This window comes from Ranitomeya variabilis, chromosome 5 (assembly GCF_051348905.1).
Source record: "Ranitomeya variabilis isolate aRanVar5 chromosome 5, aRanVar5.hap1, whole genome shotgun sequence".
Taxonomy (NCBI): Eukaryota; Metazoa; Chordata; class Amphibia; order Anura; family Dendrobatidae; genus Ranitomeya; species Ranitomeya variabilis.
The window spans coordinates 167785247-167807339 of NC_135236.1; the positions used below are offsets into that span (position 1 = coordinate 167785247).

The window sequence follows — 22093 nt, forward strand, 5'->3', positions numbered from 1 at the left end:
TGTGACCGCTTTTCTAAGATGGTTCATTTGGTGCCCTTGCCTAAGTTGCCCTCCTCCTCTGAGTTGGTCCCTTTATTTTTTCAGAACGTGGTTCGTTTGCATGGGATTCCGGAGAATATCGTTTCTGACAGGGGATCCCAGTTTGTGTCTAGATTTTGGCGGACGTTTTGTGCCAAGATGGGCATTGATTTGTCTTTTTCGTCTGCATTCCATCCTCAGACGAATGGCCAGACGGAGCGAACTAATCAGACCTTGGAAACTTATTTGAGGTGTTTTGTTTCTGCTGATCAAGATGACTGGGTTGCTTTTTTGCCACTGGCCGAATTTGCTCTTAATAATCGGGCTAGTTCTGCCACGTTGGTCTCTCCTTTTTTTGTAATTTGGGGTTTCATCCTCGTTTTTCCTCTGGTCAGGTGGAGTCTTCGGATTGTCCTGGAGTGGACGTGGTGGTGGACAGGCTACATCAGATTTGGAATCAGGTGGTGGACAATTTGAAGTTATCTCAGGAGAAGACTCAGCAGTTTGCTAATCGCCGTCGCCGCGTGGGTCCCCGACTTCTTGTTGGGGATTTGGTGTGGTTGTCTTCTCGTTTTGTCCCTATGAAGGTCTCTTCTCCTAAGTTCAAGCCTCGGTTCATCGGTCCTTATAGGATCTCGGAGATTCTTAACCCTGTATCTTTTCGTTTGGATCTCCCAGCATCGTTTGCTATTCATAATGTGTTCCATCGGTCGTTGTTGCGGAGGTATGAGGTGCCCGTTGTTCCTTCGGTTGAGCCTCCTGCTCCGGTGCTGGTGGAGGGAGAATTGAAGTATGTTGTTGAGAAGATCTTGGATTCTCGTGTTTCCAGACGCAAACTCCAGTATTTGGTTAAGTGGAAGGGTTATGGTCAGGAGGATAATTCCTGGGTGGTCGCCTCCGATGTTCATGCGACTGATTTGGTCCGCGCCTTCCATAGAGCTCACCCTGATCGCCCTGGGGGTTCTCGTGAGGGTTCGGTGACCCCTCCTCAAGGGGGGGGTACTGTTGTGGATTCTGTTTGTGAGCTCCCTCTGGTGGTTGCTGCTGGTACTGGGTGACTTTGGTGGGTTGCGGCCTTTGGTTTCCACCTGTCCATCAGAGGCTGGGTGTTTCCTATTTTACCTGGCCTTTCTGTCATTCCCTTGCCGGCTATCAATGTATTCAGATGTGCTCTGTTTGGTTCCTGCCTACCTGCTCCCAGATCTTTCAGGATAAGCTAAGTGCTGATTTTCAGTTGTTTGGTTTTTTGTCCAGCTTGCTTATTATGTCTCTATGCTAGCTGGTAGCTCTAGTGGACTGAGGTTCTCCCCATGTGCCATGAGTTGGCACATGGGTTCTTGTAATCTCAGGATGGTTTTTTTGATTAGGGTTTTTTGCTGACCGCTCAGTCCCCTTTTGTATCTTTCTGCTTTCTAGTTTACAGCGGGCCTCAATTTGCTAAAGCTATATATATCATCTCTATGTGTGTGCCTTCCTCTCATTTCACCGTCAATACATGTGAGGGGGCAACTATATCTTTTGGGGTTCATTCCTCTGGAGGCAAGTGAGGTCTTATTTTCTCTGCAGTACTAGTTAGCTCTTAGGCTGGTGCGTGGCATCTAGAACCAACGTAGGCACGCTCCCTGGCTATCTCTAGTTGCGTTTGTCAGGCGTAGGGCAGCGGTCAGCCCAGGTTCCATCACCCTAGAGCTCGTCCGTTATTTATTTGTACTTTGCTTGTCCTGTGCTATCCCTAGCCATTGGGGATTCATGACAGCTAACATATTCTGCAGCACTTTACAGTTTGCACACATTATCATCGCTGTCCCCGATGGGGCTCACAATCTAAATTCCCTATCAGTATGTCTTTGGAATGTGGGAGGAAACCGGAGTACCCAGAGGAAACCCACACAAACACGGAGAGAACATACAAACTCTTTGCAGATGTTGTCCTGGGTGGGATTGGAACCTAGGACTCCAGCGCTGCAAGGCTGCAGTGCTAACCACTGCGCCACCGTGCTGCCCCCCCAAAAAAAAAAATTAATAAATGAATAAAGTGGTAGTGGCCATGAATGGTAATATAAATAAAGAGAGAGAAGGAATGTGCTTACCATGATGTATATAAGAGGTGGGCAGCCCCAATGTAGTACAGTATAATGTATTAGGAGAAACTTTAAGAAGACAGTTGCTAGATAAGGAACAGATGGCCCGTGTGTCACGCAATGAAAATGGGAAAATTCCCTGCTGGAAAGCGCTGTGTGAACTGTCATAAGGCGCACTTTATAAAGAAAATAGTGTGTATGTCGGTGCGTGGAACCGGAAGCCGGAAACCGGAAGTGAAGCGATGGTGGAATGCAGTGCTGGAACGCAAGTCTTGGTCCGTCACCGGAAGTGCAACCTATAGTAGCGCAGCCTATGGAGTAAGTATATGAATGGGCCAAAGAAGAGAAGCAATCCAAACGGCATGAATTTCTCAGTTGGAAAAGAGAAAGAAGAACATTAATAAAGGGAATTATAGGGAAGCAAAGGATGGAAAAAATGTGATAACTTATTGTATGTTTTGGGCTAACAAAGGGAATGGGTGAACAAATAAGAATACAATATGAAATGAATTATAAAATCAAGAAAAAAATTAAAAAAAGGAGAAAAATAAGAAAATTGATTGAGTAGTCATAGTAGCTGAAGAGATGCCGGACTGGTCACTCAAGGATGTAATAGAAGTGCTAGATGGTGTCCGATGAAATGAAGGAGGATGAGAAGCAGATTTCCTCCAATGACTGATTTTTCTTGAAAGTCTCTTTGCTCCCTTTTAAGTTTAACCGATTTTATTTAATTAATTTTTTTGACACATGTATCACATTTTTTCCATCTGAATTTCAAACGAGTGTATTTTATTCGCTGGACACTCTGTTTAATGATTAGTCTGCGATTCATCTAGTTTCATCTAGTTCTTTGTCCAGATTCGTTTTCGAGTTAAGATCTATAAGTAATTGCATCAGTGTGTGAGAACAGTTACACGCCTCCTTACATTTGGTTATAAGTTTCTCGTTATCAACTGGAAAGTACGGAATCACTTGAACACACAATTCTCTGTGTAGCAATTTTCTGGAAATATATTTTTCCAGGAACAAACAGTTCCACCACAATTTGGTGCATTTCACTAGCATTTGTTGCATACCAGTAACTTTATCCAGGGGTGGACACTGACAGCTTGTGGCCCCTGGGCAAGAAATATGTCTGGGCCCCTATCCCTGCCCGGCATGCCGCTTACAATGAGGGCCATGAGACCCCTTGAGCAGGGGAGTATATAGAGGCACCACAGCAAAAGTTTTATTTGGGCTCTGAAACTATATAGATTTATATTCTTTTACTCAGCTAGAGATATGTATCTCCATTAGAATTCGGATCTGCTGAGCCCAACTATGTATATATTATATTAAATATGTCTGGTATCTATACCATCTGGTATCTGATGAAAGGATTATTCCCTTAATAAATCAAGTTATCCCCAATCCCATTGATAAGGGATAACTTACTGACTTTTGGGGGACTGAGAACAGGACTCTGCAGCTCAGCCATAAATGGATTGTAGGGGCGCATGCTTGACTTCTGCTCTATTCAGTGTCTATGGAACTGATGGAAACAGCTGAGCGCAGCACTCAGCAGTAGGGTTGAGCGAAATGGATCGGACAAATTCAAAAATCACCGACTTTCGGCAAAGTCGGGCTTCATGAAACCCGTCACGATCCTAGTGTGGGATCGGCCATGAGGTCGGCGATCATCGCGCCAAAGTCGCGTTTCGTATGACGCATTCAGCGCCATTTCTCAGCTAATGAAGGAGGACGCAGAGTGTGGGCCGTGTGATGACATAGGTCTCGGTCCCCACCATCTTAGAGAAGGGCATGACAGTGATTGGCTTGCTTTCTGCGGCATCACAGGGGCTATAAAGGGGCGTGCACGCCGACCGCCATCTTACTTCTGCCGATCTTAGCATAGGGAGAGGTTGCTGCAGCTTCGTCAGAAGAAGGGACATAGTTAGGGAGGGAAGATTAACCCCCAAACTGCTTGTGCTGTAGCGATTTCCACTGTCCAACACCACCTTTTTTTGCAGGGACAGTGGAGTCTATATCTTTGTGCATCAGCTCTGTAGCTTATTAGGCTGCCTTATAAGGCTCCCTGATAGCTGCATTGCTGTTTGCACGCTGCTGTGCAAACCAACTGCTTTTTTAAAAGCAAAAATCCTGTTGCTCCTTTCTGCACAGTTATCTTGTTTATTTGTCCACACTTTTGTGTGCAGCAGTCCTTTTCATTGCTGCCATACTTGTCCTGAGATCATTGTAGGGAGATTGAAATTGTACTACAGTCCTTGTATTTTTTCATATATCTTCCAGCCACTTGATGGCACTCACATTGCGTTGTAAAATATACTGGGCCTGAGTTTGGGTTCAGTCTCCCCCCAAAAAAAAGTGAGATTCAAATTCTCACAAAGTGGATATATTTCAGTCCTGTTACTTTGTCGTGTATCAGCCAGCCACTTGCTGCCACTCACATTGCGTTGTAAAATACACTGGGCCTGACTTTGGGTTCAGTCTCCCCCCCAAAAAAAGTGAGATTCAAATTCTCACAAAGTGGATATACCTCAGTCCTCTTAGTTTGTCGTATATCAGCCAGCCACTTGCTGCCACTCACATTGCGTTGTAAAATACACATGGCCTGAGTTTGGGTTCAGTCTCCCCCCAAAAAAAGTGAGATTCAAATTCTCACAAAGTGGATATACCTCAGTCCTCTTAGTTTGTCGTGTATCAGCCAGCCTCTTGCTGCCACTCACATTGCATTGTAAAATACACTGGGCCTGAGTTTGGGTTCATAGTAAATATAGAAAAACTGACTGAACAGCCATCTAGTCTGAACTGGTGCATAACCAAAAAGTCTTACATAGCAAATAGATAATGGCTGCACTCAAGTTTATTGTGCTAAAGCAAGGAAATGTGCAATACATGAAATGTGAACAGCATAATGGCTTGTGAAATTTATGAAAAAACACATGAGATTTTTAGCACAAAATTTGGCCAAATGTTGTGAGCCCAATTACATCCAAACACAGTTGGTTCTAACCTCCTCTATAAATACAGGCTTTACCATTTTATTAGCCATAGGTAAGTGTTCACACTAGGCAGACAGGTTAGTTACCCATTCGATCTGAGATTACCTTGACGTTTGGTGAATGGGCTCACAACATTTGGCCAAATTTTGTGCTAAAAATCTCATGTGTTTTTTCATAAATTTCACAAGCCATTATGCTGTTCACATTTCATGTATTGCACATTTCCTTGCTTTAGCACAATAAACTTGAGTGCAGCCATTATCTATTTGCTATGTAAGACTTTTTGGTTATGCACCAGTTCAGACTAGATGGCTGTTCAGTCAGTTTTTCTATATTTACTATGTATTGCTTTTTCTGACTTGAACGCCCCGCCCTTCACCATGCTGTGATTTTAACTACATCCAAACACAGTTGGTTCTAACCTCCTCTATAAATACAGGCTTTACCATTTTATTAGCCATATGTAAGTGTTCACACTAGGCAGACAGGTTAGTTACCCATTCGATCTGAGATTACCTTGATGTTTGGTGAATGGGCTCACAACATTTGGCCAAATTTTGTGCTAAAAATCTCATGTGTTTTTTCATAAATTTCACAAGCCATTATGCTGTTCACATTTCATGTATTGCACATTTCCTTGCTTTAGCACAATAAACTTGAGTGCAGCCATTATCTATTTGCTGTGTAAGACTTTTTGGTTATGCACCAGTTCAGACTAGATGGCTGTTCAGTCAGTTTTTCTATATTTACTATGTATTGCTTTTTCTGACTTGAACGCCCCGCCCTTCACCATGCTGTGATTTTAATTACATCCAAACACAGTTGGTTCTAACCTCCTCTATAAATACAGGCTTTACCATTTTATTAGCCATAGGTAAGTGTTCACACTAGGCAGACAGGTTAGTTACCCATTCGATCTGAGATTACCTTGACGTTTGGTGAATGGGCTCACAACATTTGGCCAAATTTTGTGCTAAAAATCTCATGTGTTTTTTCATAAATTTCACAAGCCATTATGCTGTTCACATTTCATGTATTGCACATTTCCTTGCTTTAGCACAATAAACTTGAGTGCAGCCATTATCTATTTGAGTTTGGGTTCAGTCTCCCCCCAAAAAAAGTGAGATTCAAATTCTCACAAAGTGGATATACCTCAGTCCTCTTAGTTTGTGTTGTATCAGCCAGCCACTTGCTGCCACTCACATTGCGTTGTAAAATACACTGGGCCTGAGTTTGGGTTCAGTCTTCCCCCAAAAAAAGTGAGATTCAAATTCTCACAAAGTGGATATACCTCAGTCCTCTTAGTTTGTCGTATATCAGCCAGCCACTTGCTGCCACTCACATTGTGTTGTTTTATACACTGTGCCTGAGTTTTGGTTCAGTCTCCCCCCAAAAAAAGTGAGATTCAAATTCTCACAAAGTGGATATACCTCAGTCCTCTTAGTTTGTCGTATATCAGCCAGCCACTTGCCTCCACTCACATTGCGTTGTAAAATACACTGGGCCTGAGTTTGGGTTCAGTCTCCCCTCAAAAAAAGTGAGATTCAAATTCTCACAAAGTGGATATACCTCAGTCCTCTTAGTTTGTCGTATATCAGCCAGCCACTTGCTGCCACTCACATTGTGTTGTTTTATACACTGTGCCTGAGTTTTGGTTCAGTCTCCCCCCAAAAAAAGTGAGATTCAAATTCGCACAAAGTGGATATACCTCAGTCCTCTTAGTTTGTCGTATATCAGCCAGCCACTTGCCTCCACTCACATTGCATTGTAAAATACACTGGGCCTGAGTTTGGGTTCATAGTAAATATAGAAAAACTGACTGAACAGCCATCTAGTCTGAACTGGTGCATAACCAAAAAGTCTTACATAGCAAATAGATAATGGCTGCACTCAAGTTTATTGTGCTAAAGCAAGGAAATGTGCAATACATGAAATGTGAACAGCATAATGGCTTGTGAAATTTATGAAAAAACACATGAGATTTTTAGCACAAAATTTGGCCAAATGTTGTGAGCCCATTCACCAAACGTCAAAGTAATCTCAGATCGAATGGGTAACTAACCTGTCTGCCTAGTGTGAACACTTACCTATGGCTAATGAAATGGTAAAGCCTGTATTTATAGAGGAGGTTAGAACCAACTGTGTTTGGATGTAATTAAAATCACAGCATGGTGAAGGGCGGGGCGTTTCAAAGACCTGATGGCCTACGCAGTACCACACAAGAGAAGAAGAGAGCAGCGCAAGAAAAGTGCACTCATGACTAGTGTTGAGCATTCCGATACCGCAATATTTGCTGTATTGGAATTCCGATACCGAGTTCTGATATTTTTGTGATATCGGAAATCAGAATCGGAAGTTCCCAGTGTATGGTTCCCAGGAGTTTAGGACCTGCGATGACGTCGCGGCTTGTGATTGGTCGTGTGAGCGGTCACATGAGCGGTCATGCGACCAGTCACAAGCCGCGACGTCATCGAAGGTCCTAAACTCCTCATTCTTAGGAACGGAGGCTGCCGGTTACATCGGTAAGGTCCAGGGGCCGCCGGACGGGTGAGTATATCCATATTTTTTATTTTAATTCTTTATTTTTTACATGAATATGGATCCCGGGGCCTGAAGGAGAGTTTCCTCTCCTTCAGACCCTGGGAACCATCCAGGATACCTTCCGATACTTGTGTCCCATTGACTTGCATTGGTATCGGGTATCGGTATCGGCGATATCTGATATTTTTTGGACATCGGCCGATACCATCCGATACCTTTGAGTATCGGAAGGTATCGCTCAACACTACTCATGACCCATTTATATAAATATATAATGCTTTATTGAGACTAACAAGTGTGCAGAAAACAATATATAAAAACATTTAAAAGCATGTGGAAAAAAACACCCAGACATGCATGATCAATATCCTCTGTATATGAAGAAATAGAGAAAGCAGGCTCAAAACATAAGGGGTACAATAATCCCTTAGAATATTCTAGTGAGTTATAATGACTTACTGATAAAACTTGTGCATTGATATTATTGTGCCACTATTTGCATGACCCATGTGTGGTTCTCCTCCGCCTACCAATGTAGAATATACTTTACTATCTGGTATAGACTAGTAGCAATATAACAATAGTAATGAGAATAGAATGCTAGGTAATGCTATAGAAACTAGGTATCACTGCGGAGGGTGCCCCCCAACCGGGTCATGCACATAAATGTTATTCAATTTCACACATAGCACATAAAATGAGATGAATAGTTATACTCACTGAGAATAGCTGAGCCCACTGGCTCCCAACGCGTATCGCTACTCTCGGTAGCTTCGTCAGGGGAAGTAAGAACCTTCTGATCATGTCAGGTATATATAACAGTAAGTGCACTTACTTAGTAGCTAATGGTTGCTGGCACCTGTGTCCGGCAAACCATAAGCTGTGGAACTACATGTTTGTATCACTGTAAATACACATTAAGAGTAGGGAAATTGTAGGACTCCAGTACCGCAGTTTGCCAAGCACCGCAATGCATCCCAAAGAACTCTGGTCTCTGTTGGAAGAGGTAAGAGCGCTTGCGCCAGTCTATATGACCCTGTCAGTCATATCCAAGAGAGCACACCCTGAGAGCTGGATACGCCCTCTAGTACCGTCCCCCTTGGTCCGTCCCACCTAGGCTGTTGCATCACTGACTCTGGTCTCTGTCGGAAGAAGTAACAGCGCTTGCGCCGGTCTATGTGGCCCCATCAGTCATATCCTTGAGAGCACTCCCTGAGAGCTGAATACGCCCTCTAGTACCGTCCCCCTTGGTCCGTCCCGCCTAGGCTGTTGCATCACTGTCTGCATCTGCGCTGTGCCCCCATGCTGCCTGTTCTATATGCGCGCCTATCCAGATACTCTGGCACATGCGCTATGTATAAAATACCTCTATCCGGGCACTAAAGTTCCTGGCTGCTACCGATAAGCAACGGCGCATGCGCTGAGCTCCAATATACAAATCCACTCCATAGCGACATCTAGTCTGCCGCCCTAATATTGCAGCGGCTCAATCCTCCCGCTGCTGAGCCCAGCAGAAATTTATACATAGTGACTGAGAGGACCACGTAAAGCTTTCTGTTACTATAAGGTACCACGCTCACACCGAACCCTGGTATTCTAATGTGAGTACACCTTGTGTTTAATTATTGCTGCGTGGCTATCCAAATGCCGAATGCTCTATATAAAACCAAAGCCTGAACACCCATAGTGGGAACAATGTTGTATCCTATTCCTATTGTCCGATTACTGTTTATTCTGCTAGGGGACTAATTCCAATCAGGAATCCTATAGGCCTAGCAATCCATATATAAACCAAAATTTCCCCGTCCAGGAACTACAGATTGTATCCCTATCCAGGCTACTCCATCTCAATGTGAACCAAATGGACCCCCCATCACCAATATTTAAACTAGTATCTCACTGGATACAAAGGCAATAAGCTGCAGATATCAATCCTAAATTCTCCGAATAGTTTGGCTAAAATTTTTCCAACATATATGGACAATCGGCTATTACTCCTAATCTCGACACCATCAAGAACCCAACTACTCTATCCCTGAATATAAAGACCACAAGCTGCTGGTATCCTTCCCAGCCATGAGCGGTCACATGTTTTCCAAACCTCTGATGCCATTGCCACTCTAGACTCTAAGGTAAAAGAAAACCCGTATAGAGTAAGTCCTCATTAAGGCCGCCCGGTGACACTGAACCAAGCTGATATATCCAACGTGACTCTAATCTAAGCAGTTCACCCTGTCGATCAGATTTCCGTAAATTATTGGGGACCTTCTGTAGACCTAATACCTGTAAACCACGAGTATTACTGGAATGAATCTTTAAAAAATGCATTGCCACCGTGGAGATATTTTTGCCTTTAGCCAAATCCTGCCTTGCCAACCTTATATTAGAAATATGTTGCTGGATCCGTCTGCGCAGCTCTTGTGAGGTCTGTCCCACATATATCATCGGGCAAGAGCATGTAATGGCATAGACTAGATTCACCGATCTACAGTTCATATAATCCTTTAACATATACACAACTTGGTCTCCTGGATTAGTGAAAGAGGTACCTTTACTTACAAAGGGGCATATGTTGCAGTCTCCACACGGGTGCATGCCCTTTAGGGTGAGTCCCCTACCCACCCTCACAGTTGGCCTTACAAAGTGACTCCTAGATAAAGAGTCCTGAAGATTCGGTGCTCGTCTGGCCTTCAACAAAGGTTTTTCAGGTAAAAGATCTGACACTTTCAGGTCAGTTTTTAATACGTCCCAATGCTGATGAAATAAAGCTGCAACAGAGTTCCAATGGTTATGATATGTAGTGATGAATCTTAAATTATCATCCTGTCTCTTGATATTAGATTTTAATAGGTTTTCTCTCGGAATTGATTTGGTACATTGATAAGCTCCCGAGACTATGGATCTTGGATATCCTCTGGCTTGCAAACTTTTGGAAAGAGAATTAGCCTGACACCGGAAATCACTAGACCGAGTACAGTTCCGTCAGATCCTATAAAATTGTCCCACAGGTAGGTTCCTTTTCAGATAAAATGGGTGGAAACTGTGAAAATCTAGAAGTCCATTTGCAGCCGTTTCCTTGCGGAAAAGATCTGTGTAGATAGTGTCTTCCTGGCGAGAAAGCTTAAGGTCCAGGAATTCAACTGTAGACAAAGACAATTGGTGAGTCAGGCGGATATTGAATGGATTATCATTTAGCATCTGTAGAAATTTCTCACACCCCTCCTCTGTGCCCGTCCAAATGAAAAAAATGTCATCAATAAATCGAAACCAATGCAAAACATTTTCCCTGAAGGCCCGCGACGGGTACACACTGGGCTCCTCCCACCAACCCATAAATAGGTTGGCGAATGAAGGAGCACAGCGGGCACCCATCGCGGTACCTGATACCTGCCGATAATATGAAAAATCAAAAACAAAATAATTATGTGTTAATACAAAATTAAGAAGGACCAGGAGGAAGGCATTGTGAGGAAGATCCACAGGCTGCTTTTGTCCCAGAAAATACTCCACCGCCCTTAGGCCATCTGCATGTGCTATGCTGGTATACAATGAAGACACATCTGCTGTTACCAGCAGGGCTTCATCCGGTAGTTGAATGCCTTCCAGTTTTTCAATTAGCTGAGCTGAATCTCTAATATAGGATGTCAAATTCTGTACCAATGGTTGCAAATAGAAATCTATGTAGACACAGGCCCTCTCACCAAGGCCGCCAATACCCGACACTATGGGTCTACCCTGGGGGCAAATTAAGTCCTTATGTACTTTCGGTACAAGATAAAAAGTAGGGACCACTGGTTTCTTGATGAATATGTAGTCCTTTTCTTGTTTCCGTATTATTCCCTCTGAAAAAGCCACTTCCAATAATTGTTCCAATTTTTTATTAAAAATGAGTGTAGGGTCAGATGGCAATTTGACATAATTTCTGGTGTCTCCCAATTGTCTTCGCACTTCTCTGAGATACATATCCGTTGGCCATAAGACCACATTGCCCCCCTTATCTGCTTCTTTTATTAAAAAATCTTTATTGATCTTTAAGTCAGTAAGGGCCCTCCTTTCACTTTTAGATACATTTTAATCTTTAAATTTATTCAGGGACAGTTTTTGTATCCCCGATTTTACCACCTCAAAAAAGGTTTTAACAGAGGGTACTAATGACAAGGGCGGAGTTGTAGTAGAGGGCAATCTATAAGGAAATTTCATCCTACCTGTAGGCGTATCATTTTCATTGAGAAGGTCCAAGAGATCAGAAAACACACACCTATCCACAGTGTCTACCGAATCTGGTAGGAGTCCAGGTTTATGATGAAGTGCCCTTAGAATGATTTTTCTGCAAAAAAGGTACAGATCTTTGATAAAGGTCAATTTATCTGTTATCAGCATTGGGGAAAAAGTAAGACCCCTTTGAAGCACTGACCTTTCCGATTCTGTGAGTATGTGCATAGATAAATTGATGATCTGCAGCCGATTGTCCACTATTTCTGGCGCCTGCCGCCCTTCCTCTGTCCCTGTGTTGGATAGTGGCGTTATTGTCTGGTATTTCGTTTTTCGCTTCCCTCTCCTTGTCCTCCGTCCGTGTCGCTTGTATCCGACGCTAAAAAATCACTCAAACTATGTTCTGCTTGTGCTCCACTACTGACTGAATTTGGGATCGGGGCAAGTCTCCTATTGCCGGAGTGTTTCCACCTGAAAGCCATTCCTCTCTCATAATCCTGTTTGTCACGTTGGAGTTTTTTCTTTTTGCCCTCCGCAATCTCCTGCTCAAATTTAGTTATAGTATCCTTAAGTTTCTGCTGGAAGGGCTGCACCTGTGTCATAGGGTCATAGCTCACCAGTTGTGCCTCTAGACTTTTAATTTTAGATTTGAGTGTCAACAATAGTTCATTATCATGCTGTAATAAAAGATTGATAATAATTCTAGAGCACTGCGCTAGTCCTGCTTCCCATGTATTTTTAAAGGATGGAGTTACTTTCCAGGCTGGGAAAATTTGCACTCTAAGCCCCCTAGGAAAAATAGACAACTTTAAATATTGTTCCAAACATCGCACATTCCACCAAACCTTAGTGATGGATTTATGTGTATCTGTGAGCTCTCTGGTAAGTATATCAAAATCCGAATTTTCCTTCCCTGTTTCAAAAAATGTGTCTCCACTCCGGCTGTTCCACATAGCCTCACGAGCATTAAGGTCAAAAGCCATTGTATACTAAACTAAATAAAAAGAATGATTATAATACCAATATAATAAGACCATATAGCAATAAATATTGAGTGTGCCACCGCTCAGAACCCAGACCCTGGGAAAAGACAGACTTGTAAGAACACATGCAAATTAAACGGGCACCACTACTGTGTAATCATGAATAAAGGATCGGTGCTACCAATGCGCCAAAAGCATATCCAGGCATGAGAAGAAGAAAGCGGCGCAAGAAAAGTGCACTCATGACCCATTTATATAAATATATAATGCTTTATTGAGACTAACAAGTGTGCAGAAAACAAGATATAAAAACATTTAAAAGCATGTGGAAAAAACACCCAGACATGCATGATCAATATCCTCTGTATATGAAGACATAGAGAAAGCAGGCTCAAAACATAAGGGGTACAATAATCCCTTAGAATATTCTAGTGAGTTATAATGACTTACTGATAAAACTTGTGCATTGATATTATTGTGCCACTATTTGCACGACCCAGGTGTGGTTCTCCCCCGCCTACCAATGTAGAATATACTTTACTATCTGGTATAGACTAGTAGCAATATAACAATAGTAATGAGAATAGAATGCTAGGTAATGCTATAGAAACTAGGTATCACTGCGGAGGGTGCCCCCCAACCGGGTCATGCACATAAATGTTATTCAATTTCACACATAGCACATAAAATGAGATGAATAGTTATACTCACTGAGAATAGCTGAGCCCACTGGCTCCCAACGCGTATCGCTACTCTCGATAGCTTCGTCAGGGGAAGTAAGAACCTTCTGATCATGTCAGGTATATATAACAGTAAGTGCACTTACTTAGTAGCTAATGGTTGCCGGCACCTGTGTCGGTACCACGCTATGACCTACCTAGTCGGTACTTCTTTGCGAGAAAAGCCATCCAAGCCCTCCACCAGCATGTCAAAGACCGCATTATCCATGCACTGAGGCAATCAGTCAGTGGAAAGGTGCACCTCACAACAGATGCATGGACCAGTAGGCATGGCCAGGGACGTTACGTGTCCATTACGGCGCACTGGCTTAATGTGGTGGATGCAGGGTCCACTGGGGACAGCCATAGTGGTACAGTTCTGCTTAGCCCACGGTCTAGGAAACTATTGGCTGTAGGTGTTCGACACCCCTCCTCCTCCTCCTCCATAAGCGAAAGCTCGTCCACAGAGCGCAGTCGCACAACCACTCCATCCGCAGCTGCCAGTGTTGCACATGAGGTGTCCCATTATCGAACAGCTAGTGGTAAGCGTCAGCAGGCTGTGTTACAAATGAAGTGTTTGGGCGACAACAGACACACCGCGGACGTACTGGCTGAGTACTTGCAGCAACAAACTCAGTCATGGCTGGGCAGTGTACATCTTGAGGCAGGCAAGGTCTTCAGTGATAACGGAAGGAATTTTATGGCTGCCATAGCCCTTTCAGAACTGAAACACATACCTTGCCTGGCTCACACCTTGAACCTGGTGGTGCAGTGCTTCCTGAAAAATTATCCGGGGTTACCAGCCCTTCTCCTGAAGGTGCGAAGACTTTGCTCGCACATCCGCCAGTCGCCTGTACACTCCAGCCGTATGCTGAACCATCAGCGATCGCTGAATCTTCCCCAGCACCGCCTAATAAACGACGTTGCAACAAGGTGGAACTCCACACTGCACATGCTTCAGAGGGTGTGCGAACAGAGGCGTGCTGTAATTTATTTGTGGGAGGATACACATACACGGGCAGGCACTTGAATGGCAGACATGGAGTTGACTGGTGTGCAGTGGTCGAAGCTACAAGACCTCTGTCAAGTCCTTCAGTGTTTTGAGGAATGCACACAGCTGGTAAGTGCAGACGACGCCATCATAAGCATGAGCATCCCACTAATGCGTCTGCTGATGCAAAATTTGATGCACATTAAGGAGCAGGCATCTGCAGCCGAGGAGGAGGGAAGCCTTGATGACAGTCAGCCATTGTCGGCTCAGTGAACTCTCCTGGACGAGGTGGCGGACGAAGAGGAGGAGGAAGAGGATGATGGGGATGAATATTTATGGGAGGAGGATGCTTCTCAGTGGGCAATAGAAACTGGTGGCTTTGCAAGGTCAGGTACAGGGTTTTTGCGGGACACAAGTGATGTTGATTTTCAAGAAAGTGCTCCTCAACCAAGCACAAGCAGTGAATTGACACCTGGAACATTGGCCCACATGGCTGAGTATGCCTTGTGTATCCTAAACAGGGACCCCCGCATTATCAAAATGATGACCGATGACGATTACTGGTTGGCCTGCCTCCTGGATCCACGATATAAAGGAAAATTACAAAATATCATGCCACATGAGAACCTTGAGCAAATATTGGCTACCAAACAAGCAACTCTTGTAGACCGTTTGATTCAGGCATTCCCAGCACACAGCGGCGGTAATGGTTCTCACACGAGCCATAGGGGGCAACATGGCAGAGGTGTTAGAGGTGTACAAATCTGAAGTGGCATTGGACAGAGGGGTTTTATGACCAGGTTGTGGAGTGATTTCGCAACTACCGCTGACACGACAGGTACTGCTGCATCGATTCAAAGTGACAGGAGACAGCATTTTTCCAGTATGGTTACGAACTACTTTTCCGCCCTTATCGATATTCTCCCTCACACGTCATTCCCCTTTGATTACTGGGCATCTAAAATAGACACCTGGCTTGAATTGGCAGAATATGCATTACAGGAGCTCGCATGCCCTGCTGCTAGTGTGCTATCAGAAAGAGTATTCAGTGCTGCTGGTTCAATACTGACCAAAAAAAGGACACGTCTGGCTACCCGAAATGTTGATGATCTAATCTTCATTAAAATGAACCAATCATGGATTTCAAATTATTTGGCCCCACCTTCCCCTGCTGACAAGTAACTTGCCTGAAAAATGTCTTGCTTTTGGCCTCCTCTTACTGACTTCTCCAATTCCTCCATTTGCAGCTGCTGAATGTCCACCATAGGCCATTTATATACCTCCCTAAATGGGCTGACTCCCCCCACAGGGCCGCGGTCACCACCTGGTGCAAGCACCCGTGCGAGTGCCGTTTGCATGGACAGGTGGATGTGCCCACTCTTGGGTGACGGCACTGGCACAGGGTCCCTCATAGTACAATGAAGTGTCTCTGACGGTGGTGATGCACAACCAATGTCAGACACACTGTCGTAATATGAGGGGCCCTGTGCCAGTACCGCAGCCCACGAGAGAGTGTTCCCCCCAGCTCGAACAGTGCTCTACCACTTGCAATACTTACCTCTCCCTGCTCCACCACTATGTAGTCTGTGCTGTTAAATCCTTCAATGGCACTGCCAATACAAATTTGTTGAAATGATAGATGATAGTTAAAATAAACAGGGGCCCTGGCCTCCATTTAGACCAGTTAATACGTTGCGCCTACTACCACTGTCTGCTACTCAGCAGAGGAGCCCACCCCTGTACCTAGCTATGCCACCTGGTTATTTCTGAAATAAATTTTGGCAGACATTTAGCTTACTTTATTATTAGGGCCTACTCACTGTGTCAGCCACTCCTTACAATTGTCCTCCGCTGAACAAAGCAATGCCGCCAGTTTAGTCCTCCTACCAATTTTGAACTGCTTTTAGCCTACTTGCTTATTTGGGCCTACTCACTGTGTCAGCCACTCCTTACAATTGTCTTCCGCTGAACAAAGCAACGCCGCCAGTTTAGTCCTCTTACCAATTTTGAACTGCTTTTAGCCTAATTACTTATTTGGGCCTACTCACTGTGTCAGCCTCTCATTACAGTTGTCCTCCGCTGAACAAAGCAATGCCGCCTGGTTAGTTCTGTTACCATATTTGAACTGCTTTTAGCCTACTTACTTATTTGGGCCTACTCACTGTGTCAGCCACTCCTTACAATTGTCCTCCGCTGAACAAAGCAACGCCGCCAGTTTAGTCGTGTTACCAATTTTGAACTGCATTAAGCCTACTCACTTATTTGGGCTTACTCACTGTGTCAGCCTCTCATTACAGTTGTCCTCTGCTGAACAAAGAAATGCCACCTGGTTAGTCCTGTTACCACATTTTAACTACTTTTAGCCCACTTACTTATTTGGGCCTACTCTCTGTGTCAGCCACTCCTTACAATTGTCCTCCGCTGAACAAAGCAAAGCCGCCAGTTTAGTCCTGTTACCAATTTTGAACTGCATTTAGCCTACTTACTTATTTGGGCCTACTCACTGTGTCAGCCACTCCTTACAATTGTCCTCCGCTGAACAAAGCAAAGCCGCCAGTTTAGTCCTGTTACCAATTTTGAACTGCATTTAGCCTACTTACTTATTTGGGCCTACTCACTGTGTCAGCCACTCCTTACAATTGTCCCACGCTGAACAAAGCAACGCCGCCAGTTTAGTCCTGTTGCCAATTTTGAACTGCTTTTAGCCTACTTGCTTATTTGGGCCTACTCACTGTGTCAGCCACTCCTTACAATTGTCTTCCGCTGAACAAAGCAACGCCGCCAGTTTAGTCCTCTTACCAATTTTGAACTGCTTTTAGCCTAATTACTTATTTGGGCCTACTCACTGTGTCAGCCTCTCATTACAGTTGTCCTCCGCTGAACAAAGCAATGCCGCCTGGTTAGTTCTGTTACCATATTTGAACTGCTTTTAGCCTACTTACTTATTTGGGCCTACTCACTGTGTCAGCCACTCCTTACAATTGTCCTCCGCTGAACAAAGCAACGCCGCCAGTTTAGTCGTGTTACCAATTTTGAACTGCATTAAGCCTACTCACTTATTTGGGCTTACTCACTGTGTCAGCCTCTCATTACAGTTGTCCTCCGCTGAACAAAGAAATGCCACCTGGTTAGTCCTGTTACCACATTTGAACTACTTTTAGCCTACTTACTTATTTGGGCCTATTCTCTGTGTCAGCCACTCCTTACAATTGTCCTCCGCTGAACAAAGCAAAGCCGCCAGTTTAGTCCTGTTACCAATTTTGAACTGCATTTAGCCTACTTACTTATTTGGGCCTACTCACTGTGTCAGCCACTCCTTACAATTGTCCCACGCTGAACAAAGCAACGCCGCCAGTTTAGTCCTGTTGCCAATTTTGAACTGCATTAAGCCTACTTACTTATTTGGGCCTACTCACTGTGTCAGCCTCTCATTACAGTTGTCCTCCGCTGAACAAAGCAATGCCGCCTGGTTAGTCCTGTTACCAATTTTGAACTGCTTTTAGCCTACTTACTTATTTGGGCCTACTCACTGTGTCAGCCACTCCTTACAATTGTCCTCCGCTGAACAAAGCAACGCCGCCAGTTTAGTCCTGTTACCAATTTTGAACTGCATTTAGCCCACTTTATTATTTGGGCCTATATCTGTGTTTCCTCCTCATCCTGCCCATTGCCCAGCCACTGCTAGATGAGTCTGCTGGTACATTGACCCAGACCACTACATTTTCCTTGCACTCTACACAGCCAGAATCTGACCCTGCTGAAAGTCAGGTTCCCCTTCCCGCATACTATACCTCCTTACACGGGGACAAAGAGGAAGGTGCAGATGAAACTGCAGGTTCCTTCATCAGGTGGGGGGGCATACTCGTTGGGGACGTCACTGGCACAGGACCCCTCATAGTACGCAAAAGTGTCTCTGCCGGTGGGAGGCGCCACCCGCCGTCAAACACACCGCCGTACTATGAGGGGCCCTGTGCCAGTGCCAATGCCAATGAGTGGGCCCCCACTGCTTGCTGCTCAGGATCACAGCACTTCCAAAGTTGAAATACTTACCTCTCTCTGCTCCACCGCCGTGACGTATTCCGCATTTCCTGGGCCCACGAAAAACTTGAGCCAGCCCTACCCCCCCACAACTTTAGCCAAATGACCCCCAGTTTTCAATGCCTATAACTATTATTATAAAGTAAATTAAGATTGACAAGCTTCAGTAATAAGAATTGATGTTTTTGGCATTAAAATGGGCACTGAAGGTGTTTTCCTGTCCTCCACTCTCTGCTGACTTTGATTCCCCATTGACTTGCATTGGGTTTCGTGTTTCAGTCGGCCCCCGACTTTACGTAATAATCGTCAGATTTCATCTGACCCGACTTTTGACAAAGTCGGGTTTCGCGAAACCTGACTCGATCCGAAAAAAGTAAAAGTCGCTCAACTCTACACTGATATGCACGTAGATACACACACACACACACACACATAGATAAACATACACATATACCTACATAGAAATGCATAAACACACATGCATATACACACATGTATAAACATACACACACATGCACAGACAGACCTTTGTGGGCTTCAGGAGAAAGAGTCTCAGTGGACACCTTTAACACATACCACAATTCATGAGTGACAAATACAGCAGAGAAATATAGGTATATTACAATGTCAAAGATTTCACTTACATTTCATGAGTGATATCTATTGTAACTTCTAAAATACCATACAGCAGAGGGGATTCAGGTGATGGAGGGTCCACAGGTTTAAGGGATTCAGTACTATAAACCTATAAACAAAAAGTACGACTTCAGACCATAATTGTACCAAAAATACACAACTTTATTGACAAAATTTAAAAAGGAAGACCGAAGACACAATAGATGATGTGTACCAATACAAAAAACACCATCAGCCTGAGGTATATACATACATTGTCCTTATTACCATATAGTGTGCCACCAAGGTATAATTATCTATTCCACCCAAAGGTCCACTAGTACTATTCCCAAAAAGTGATCACACCTACATGGCATACGCTTAAAAAGAGCATATAGACATATTCAAGTTACCTCAAGTCCGATCGGTGCCAGAGCCTCTACGCACGTTTCGGCTACAACAGCCTTCTTCCGGGGGAGTGGCATCATCATATCACTGACTAGTTTAAATACCGTGTCTGTCCAATTAGGTTTTGCTAAAAACGCTGCACGTCATCAAGTCACCGCCTTGTTGCGGCGCATGCTCCGACCGCCATCCCAGAGCCCGAGTCATCCACAGCGTCATCAGGCACTTCCGCCCACATGACCGCTAAGCAGTCACGTGAGCGCAAGGACCCGATCCAGACACCAGTGAACGACGCACGGCCGAACGATGAGGGGCGCGCACGCGCACAGCGGTGAACCATAAACGGAGCGGTGCAAACCCACTAAGGGTGATATTATATTAACCCCTTATTCTACTTTTGGCCCAAGATCTCATATATTTATAAAGATGCCACAAACATTATATCTATATATAAAAGTGCATAAACTCGTGCATCGATACTGTATACAGTATATACTTATAACCATAAAAAACATAAATAAGCTTTAACTACCCTACTTGGTGATAATTAAATAATTAATATATAAGGTGCATATAAATAAATAATGTATGAATCTGTGCCATAATGAACCATATTAAAAATTACCAATATACATTACAAATTATTTAATATTTTATAAAAAAGATCCCCCAACAAAAATTCATATGTGAGGGCATATAATATATATACATAAGTGACTGTGATAAGATATATAATTTTATACAACCAAAGTGCAAATGTGCTTCATACAATAAATTCATGAAGAGTTCATAAAGTGCATCACATGGAGGGCATCTCATCCAATTTCATCCAACTGTATTAAAAAACTCATAAGGGCCAAAAAAGGACATGGTGAAGGCTATAATTAATAAAAAAGGACAACATTAATATTATCTTACCTTGCTGCTGCGGTCTCCTCAGCATCTTCTGACTCCCTGCACTGCTGAGTGCAGCAGGCACGCTGTAGTGACGTCAGAGAATCACAAGACGCATAAGAGATCGGACCTGCAGAGGAAGAGGGAGATGTAAGTATTGGGGGACTATGCTGGCAATGGGCCCCTTTGACTTACGGCCCCATAACGTGCTGGTGGACCCTGGCACGTGCCGGGTGTTGACACAGGCCCTGGCTGCCTGCAAAGGCCCCCTCCACCTCTGGACCCCGGTGCAGCTGTAACGGCTGCACCGGCCGTACATTCGTCCCTGTCTTTATCATACCACTTGTGATCATTAGTGTGCTGTAAATCAGCTGCAGTCCCACCAAACACCTAGTCAATCTGGCCAAGTCAAGCGCTTTCCTTGGCCCTATTGTCCATATCCATAGAGAGAAAAAATCCTGTGCAAAACACAGAAAATATTTGGAAAAAATACTCATGTGATAACATAGAATGGCTGTTATATGTATATATCAAATTTCTATTAAAATAATCATGATGCAATAATATAGTAGGGCTGTCATAAAATTCAAGGACAGATCTCAAAAATATATCTATGTAAACACAATGAAGAAACTTATGATCAATTGTCCTCGGTATTTATCAAATACCGTATATACTTGAGTATAAGCCGACCCGAGTATAAGCCGACCCCCCTAATTTTGACACAAAAAACTGGGAAAACTTAATGACTCGAGTATAAGCCTAGGGTAAATTCTGGTAAATTTCAAAAATAAAAATAGATACCAATAAAAGTAAAATTAATTGAGACATCAGTAGGTTAAGTGTTTTTGAATATCCATATTGAATCAGGAACCCCATATAATGCTCAATACAGTTCATGATGGGCCCCATAAGATGCTCCATACAAAATACGCTCCATATAATTCTCCATAAAGTTTATGATGGGCCCCATAAGATCCTCCATATTAAAATATGCCCCATATAATCCTGCATAAAGGTTAATAATGGCCCCATAAGATGCTCCATAGACACATTTGCCCCATATAATGCTGCACAAATGTTGATTATGGCCCCATAAGATGCTCCATAGAGATATTTACCCCATACAGTGTTGCACAAACGTTGATTATGACCTCATAAGATGCTCCATACAGACACTAGCCCCATATAGTGCTGCACAAACGTTAATTATGGCCCCAGAAGATGCTCCATAAAATAGTTGCTCCATACAGTGCTGCACAAACGTTGATTATGGCTCCATAAGGTGCTCCATACAGATATTTGCCCCATATACATATACAGAATCTGCAAAAACCCTAGTCCATGCCCTCATCATCTCTCGCCTTGACTACTGCAACCTCCTGCTCTGTGGCCTCCCCTCTAACACTTTCGTACCCCTCTAATCTATTCTAAACTCTGCTGCCCAACTAATCCACCTGTCCCCCCGCTATTCCCCGGCCTCTCCCCTCTGTCAATCCCTTCACTGGCTCCCCATTGCCCAGAGACTCCACTACAAAACCCTAACCATGACATACAAAGCCATCCACAACCTGTCTCCTCCATACATCTGTGA

At 43.9% G+C, this 22093-nt stretch overlaps 1 long non-coding RNA gene across 1 annotated transcript; it reads right to left on the reverse strand.

Moving 5' to 3' along the window:
* Nucleotides 1-12062: 12062 nt before the first annotated feature.
* On the reverse strand, nt 12063-20629 carry LOC143773502 (uncharacterized). The gene is made up of 3 exons (XR_013215204.1): nt 20524-20629; nt 19230-19330; nt 12063-12233 (listed from the first exon to the last, which is right to left on the reverse strand). It is a non-coding gene; the product is annotated as an uncharacterized LOC143773502 (long non-coding RNA).
* Nucleotides 20630-22093: the final 1464 nt, after the last annotated feature.